The sequence below is a fragment of the Crocuta crocuta genome, unplaced genomic scaffold (genome assembly GCF_008692635.1).
Source record: "Crocuta crocuta isolate KB4526 unplaced genomic scaffold, BGI_CrCroc_1.0 scaffold375, whole genome shotgun sequence".
In the NCBI taxonomy this organism is placed as follows: domain Eukaryota; kingdom Metazoa; phylum Chordata; class Mammalia; order Carnivora; family Hyaenidae; genus Crocuta; species Crocuta crocuta.
Window position 1 is genome coordinate 125,059 of NW_027532826.1, and position 6,932 is coordinate 131,990.

At 56.1% G+C, this 6,932-nt stretch overlaps 1 protein-coding gene across 1 annotated transcript in view; it reads left to right on the top strand.

The window, feature by feature from the left end:
* Positions 1–6,094: 6,094 nt before the first annotated feature.
* The window catches only part of ZNF135 (zinc finger protein 135), a 9,785-nt gene continuing 8,947 nt past the window's right edge, over positions 6,095–6,932 (top strand). Inside the window, exon 1 of the mRNA XM_077745285.1 lies at positions 6,095–6,352. The gene's annotated coding sequence lies outside the window, so the exon portion shown is untranslated. The remainder of the gene's footprint in view (positions 6,353–6,932) is intronic.

A 6,932-nucleotide genomic window follows, 5' to 3' on the forward strand; every position in this document is an offset into this window, starting at 1 on the left:
GGGGGGACCCAGGACCCACTTCCCTGTCACCGCGTCCCCCGGATGAGAGACCCTCGCGGACTCGTCCTGCGGGGCGACCCGGACCCGCCGCGTCTGCCTCTTACCCCCAATGACAACGACCTTCAGCGGACTCGTCCTGCGAGGCGACCCGGGACCCGCCACCCTCGCCGCCCCGTTCTCCAGGTAACAGCGACCTTCGGCGGACTCGTCCTGCGGGCCGACTCCGGACNGCTTACCCCGAGTGGAGAGCGACCCACGAGGGGCTCGTCTGGTGGGGCGACCCGGGACCCACCGCGTCTCCCGGGCTTCGCCGTGCCTGCCGCTTACCCCGATGACAGCGACCCTCTGCGAATTCGTCCAGCGGAGCGACCCGGGACCTGCTATCCCCGCCGCCGCGTCCCCCGGGCGACAGCGACCCCTGGCGGACGCGTCCTGCAGACAACCCAGAACTCGCCGCGTCTCTGGGTGTCGCCGCGCCGGCCCCGTTCCCCAGGTGACAGCGACCCCCGGGGACCCGTCCTGCGGGGCGACCAGGGACCCACCGCGTCTCCCGGGCGTCGCCACGCCTGCCAATTACCCCGAATGACAGCGACCCAAGGAGGGCCCGTCCTGCGGGGCCTCCAGGGACCCACCGCGTCTCCCGCTGTTGCCGCGCCCGCCGCTTACCCCGGGTGACAGCGACCCTCCGCGAACTCGTCCAGCGGAGCGACCTAGGACCCGCCACCCCCACCGCCGCGTCCCCCGGGTGACAGCGACCTCCGGCCGACTCGTCCTGCAGGTGACCCGGGACCCGCCGCGTCTCTGGGTGTCGCTGCAACTGCCGCGTTACCCCAGGTGACAGCGACCCCCGGGGGGCTCGTCCTGTGGGACGACTGAGTACCCACCTCATCTTCCGGGTGTCGCCGCGCCTACCGCTTACCCCGAATGACAGCGACCACCGAAGGACTCGTCCAGCTGAACGACTTGGGACCCGCCATCCCCGCCGCCGTGTTCCTCGGGTGACAGCGACCCCTGGCGGACTCATCCTGCAGGCGACCCGGGACCCGTCGCGTGTCTGGGTGTCGCCGAACCCGCCCGCGTTCGTTGGGCGACAGCGACCCCCAGTGCCGCGCTCAGCTCGGCGGTCGGCCGTCTGTGTTCCGCAAGCGAAAGGAGAGGAGCTTTGGCAGCGCCAGTTCCAGGAGCTTTTTCCGGGGGCGCCTGTCACCTGGCGGCCCTCCTGCACCGCCCCTGGTAGGCCACCTCCTGCCTGCCCAGGGCCTGGGAGCCTGGCACACATGCGGGGCTCTTCTATGTGATCTTTTCCTCTTTTCTTTTTTTGTCCCAGCCCCACCTTTTCCTTCTTCACTCCTTTTTTATGATAAAGTACACGTAACTTAAAACTTGCCATTTTAACTACTCAGAACCCACAATTCGAAGGCATTAAGTACATGCATAGGGTCATGCAACCCATGTATTCTGGAACATTTTCATCACTCCCAAAATGAGTTCCCTATACCCATTAGCAGTCACTTCCCTTCTCAGCCCCTGACACCCACAAATCTGCTTGCTTTCTGTTAGGATTTTAGGCAGGATTTTTAGGTCTGACCAAAACTGACCTGCACATGTTTCCATTTGGCTCACAGAATGACCTTTGCAGGGTTTTGTTTTCAGATAAACGTGAACATTTTTCAAACCACAGATGTCACATAAAAATCTGGCATTATGGTCACCCTGGATCTCCCAAGAGCAGGTGTTGGATCACCCAGGTGCGTCAGTTCACCCCACCGCTGCTGGGGATGGCCCACACGCACCTGGATTCAGCTTGGCATCCATCCCCACCCTTTCGTCACTGGGCACTGCTTGCCCCCAGTGCCAACAAAAGCCTTACAAGTGTCTTTTTTTTTTGGAACTTGGATTGTGTTGGATTGACTTTGACCCCACATAAGCAGAGACCTTTTCCTTCTAATCATCCATAAGTCGCCTTTCAATTGGAAAACTCTTTTCCACCTACCCCCCCCCCCCCCCCCCCCCCCCCCCCCCCCCCCCCCCCCCCCCCCCCCCCCCNCCAGCCCACGGCTGCTTCTCAACCACACTGCCTCCTTCTTGCACCCATTTGTAGCCTGTGTCCCCTGGCACCCTCCTGGGCCATGCAAGTCCCTCTGCTGCCTTCGCGCCATTTGCTGCGCTTGCCTTCTTGGAGATCTCTCTATCTGGGCCTCCGGACCCTGCTCTTGCCTCGCTCCAGCATCATGGCTTATCCTCACTGAGGCTTCCGGCTCTACTCCATGCCTTAATTTCTCATGGGCTTCAGCTCCCTTCCCAAGCACCTCCTTTCTCATCCTGCTGAGGCGGAGTTTCTTCTTTGGAGCTCAGGTGGCAAGGGGGGCGCTCTTGGCCCCAGTCAGCCCCTGTACCTTCGAGTCTGGCACACAAGATGGACAGGCATGTTTAAGATGACAGAATATGCGGACAAGGAAATCCCAGGGTCCCCACTGGTTAGTGACCAGTTTATTCCAATGTAGTTTTCATTCCAATCCCGTGAAATCAGAGGCACGTTCATAGCTCTCTGGGGGGGGAGCAGGATTGCAGGAGAGAGTGGGGGCTGCTGCTGGCAAGGCATCAGTCAGGCCCCTGACTGCCATGGGCCCCCACCATCCTTGTGCTAACAGCTCCTGAATCCAGAGAACAGAATTCTCTGAAGATGTCTGCCTTGGCATCCCACAGACCAACTGCCCTCTAGATATCTGCCTGGTGTCCCTCAGTCCACCTGAGCTTGTCCAAAGAACCCTTGTGCGAAAGAAAACCAACTGCCTCCCCTATGCCATCTCTCTGCCCTCCAAGGCCCCAGGCTTGCCCTGTTCCTTTTCTCCTCTGCACTTAACTGCACTTGCCTCCCCCCCCCCTCTTCTATCTTCTTTTCTCCATCTTTCGATGCCTGCAGCTGTCTCTAGGCAAGCTCTGCCTCCAGCCCGCTCCCCTCCATCCCATCCAATACCCACAGCCAGCAAGATCCTTCTGCAACAGACGTGCTGAGATGACGTAAAGCCCAGCAGATCAGTTCCCTCGAACCCCTTCCCACTTCAGTAGCTCTCCGCGCTGGGGTGGTGGAGGCTGGAGTCCTGTGCCCACTCTGCTCCTGCCTGTCTCCACAATGACTCCCATGCTGGGCCTCCTCACCTCCTCGAGGGATGCCTCCTCTGCTCAGAAAAGTGTTCACTGCAGCATTTCACCAGCACCTGGCTCAGAGCAGCCCTTCATGAGTGAGAATGAGTGAATTGTAACCGAATGAGTAAGTGAGCTGCAGCCGCTGCCACGACCCCACCACAGAGCTGCAGGGACCAGCCAAGGAAGCCTTACCTGGGATCTCTGAGGAGGGGGGCTGGCAGCATCATAGGAGGCGCCCCCTCAACACACTCTGCCTTGGCTGACAGGGGCAAGGATGTGGCCCAGGGCCGTGGGCCTGGACAGTCGCTCCTCCGAATCCTGATTCACCAGAGCCACCAAATTGAGTTAACTGCCCGGCCTGCCTAGTCCCAAGATGCTGCTCAAGCTGTAGTGAGATAGAGCACTGGCCCCCGTCTTCTCTTTCTCCTCACTCCTTGCATGCTTGGCTCACCCTGTGCCTTCCTCTGCCAGCATCCCCTGCAAGACCCCAACACCTGCCCATTGGGACGCTTCCCAGGCTCGTCTGTCCTCCAGCTCTTGTCACAGAGCATCTGCTGGGCCAGGCACCGGGTGCTGTGATGCAGCGCAAGTCCTCATCATCTCACGCTCCAGGGAACCAGAGGCGAACAGACCACCCTCCTCCCCACCGAAGCCAGGACCTCTGGGAGCAGAAGAGGCCTGGGCACTGCTAGGTTCTGAAGCTCCCAAAATGATTTTTTTTTTTTTAAAGGATGAAATATATCCACAAGGATAGACACTGTAATATATTTAAATGTATATGTCGAACAATTTAACAAAAATAGTGTGATGAAGTTGTGCTATCCATAATATGATTATAGAAATTCTTGAAAGCCACACTGATTTCTAATGCACCTGTTCCTGGTGGTGTCCTGTCATAACCAAGTGGAGGCAACTCCTGCAGTTAGAAGAAGTCAAGACTGGCTGAGTGGGGCCCAGCCACTGGTTACCAACATGGTCTGGAGTGGCGAAAGAAGCATAGAGCTAGCCTTTTAATGGACAGTGTTTTTAAACTCTTTGAATACCCTGTGAATCAAGAGATTAAACACACAGATCCAAATCTTTGGCTTATTTTGAGAAATTCAGACCTGGGACACTGGGCTTATCTGTCCACATGGTATCACTTGGCTGAGACCATCAGTATCCATCCCTTCAAACAGAGCCCAGCTCCTGCAGGCATTTGAGTTTGTGAAAGTTGGCTTGAATAAAAACAAGGATTAGAAGGCTAGAGGAAGGTAACAGAGGGTCAAGTCTCAAGGGAGGTGTGTAAGAGCAACGTGGCTCAGCATTAGGGCTGGGGTTTGTCCCCATGAGCAGGCAAGTCTACGTGGCACCATCAACAGCTCGTCACCAGGACTCTGCCCAGACCTTTTGGAGGAAAAGATTTCATCATGAGAAGTGTGTACATGTACATATCTTTTGAGCCAGTAAAAGAGAAGTTTGGGGTGGGGGGAAGAGAAGAGTACACATTTTGTGGAACATAAAACAAAAAAAATTTAAGAATCTCTTTGCATTTGGGTTTGCAGGTGAAAGAACTGACAATTGACATCTTATGTATATTTTAAAGCCTTCATAGTGTAGTAGAGAGAAGAGCAGGTGGGCTTTCAGTACGACAATCACAAATGTGGGCCTTTATAGTCTTTGAATGTACAAGACACTTTACAGAAAAGCCAGTAAGCTTGTCTTTGCCTTGTTTACATCAGTGCATTCTGATTTTGAGCCATCTGTTAATATTTTTTCATAACAACCACTGTTTTAGGGCTTTTGAAATTTAAGGTCTTTCACTCTTGTTGAGACTCAGCCTAATCTTTTCAAGTGTCTTTGTATGTAAAAAATGTACCCAGCTAGGTTTTTCCCTAACATGAGAATTCTATCTTCTCTGCTGTTTTCAGAGTTCTTTCAAACACATTGTTGTAGTCGAAGAAAAGAATGCCCTTGTCTTACTTTTACTCTGCTTCAAATTCAGCATGCAAGCCCTGATTTGAATAAATCAGTCGTTCTTAAAAGGGCAAGTGCACATGGCTCAGCCTTGGTTAGACTCTTTCCACTCACTGCTCCAGGGATGTTCCATGTACATCAGTGAAAGTAAGTCTGGCTTGAGTGGGGAATGGCGAATGTGCACACCTTGTCCACTGCCGCCTGGTCCACTCTTCGCTGCCATACCCGGGGCCCAGCGCCTGGCAGGCCTTGGTCAATGTTCAGCGAATGACAAAATCAGTGAGGGCACATGGGCTTTAAATATTATGCTGCTGTTCAAATGCACACATTTGACAATGACGTGAAGCAATTTAAAACCTGTCCACCTCGTGATGTTTCCTAGAACCCTGTACTAAGTACTGCAAGGCTGAGTCGACGTGGCAAAATGTAAACGGCTCTCGTGTTTGGCATCTTAGTGAATGTTTCCGTTTTAATATGTGTGTGGGTCATTGTTGTCTTGCATTTTGTTTGATTTTTGTAACACCGGTTGGTTTTACAACAATAAAGTTTACGGCACAATTTCCAATATTAAAGCAGTGTGTTGTAACTCCGAGGGGACTCACCTGGATGCTCACAATGCCTCCTCACTGGCCTCTCCGCCGCGGCGTTAGCGCGGCTGTGCCCCCGGTCCGGAGACTGCTCCTCCCCAGGCTCTTCCCGCAGCCTTTGCTCAGCGTCCCCCTGACCTCCCTGACCACTCTGTCTAAACTAGTCCCGAGCAAGTCTGCGCTGGAAGAACGCGGGGGGCAACGTTCGCAGGGCTCCCGACACAGCCCGCGTGGAGAGGACACTCGCGAGAGCGCCATAAGTACAGGCGTCGAAACTAGAACTCGGGTCCCGCGCGACGACGGGTGGGGCAGAAGCGCACGGAACCCGCCCCTGGCCCTCTGGGAGTTGTAGTTCAGCACCAGCCCGCGCAGGCGCAGTCCCAGCCAACGGCGGACGTGCCATTTATCCGGCCATCAGACGAGGGAATACGGCATGGGAGAGTTCTGAAGCTGGGAGGCAAGACTAAGGCCGGCGGGGTCCGCACGTCCGAACTCGGACTCGGACTCGGAGCCCAGCAGGCACGGCTCCGGGCGGAGACGGGACGAGCAAGGAAACACCGGAAGTGTGCGCGCCGCCCTCTGGGAGATGTAGTTGAGCGCCCGCCTGCACAGGCGCAGACCCGGCTGGTGGCGGCTGCGGCCTTTGTCCTGTGGTCCGGCTGGTAAGTAAGACTGGGGTGGTTGGAACGCGGGAGGCCGATACGGGAGGGCATCCGGAGTCTCACCGTGTGCGTCTGTGTTGAGCACCTTTTCCTGCTTTGGGTTCGGGGCGGGTCTCTCCGGGGACAGCGGGGGCGGGGCCGNTCCGGGTCCGGGAGGAAGAGTTGGGGCCAGGGTGGGGACCTAGCTTTGGCAAAAGGGGTGGGACCCTCCAGCTTCGGAGTCACAGCCAGAAGTCCTAGCTGGCCCGACTTTTCAGAGACTGGAGCCAACCTGACCTGCATTCCTCCCCTGCTTTGGTGGGACGTTCGGGATTCGGAGGGTGGGGAAGGCCGGGGCGCCGCTGTGGAGTCCCCTCTGGAGCTTCACCTAACTGAGGGGCTTCTCGGGATGATGATGAGGGAGACCAAAAGCAGAAGACTTTCATCCCAGCCGCCTGGAACCCAGAAAACAGACTCCCTACATGGAAGTCTTATTGTGCAACGACTGCAAGCTAGGTACCATCTTAGTCTCCTTCATTAATTCAGCGAACACATGTTTAGGTGCCCTGAGGGCCAGGTCCTGTCCTATACCCAAGAGCCC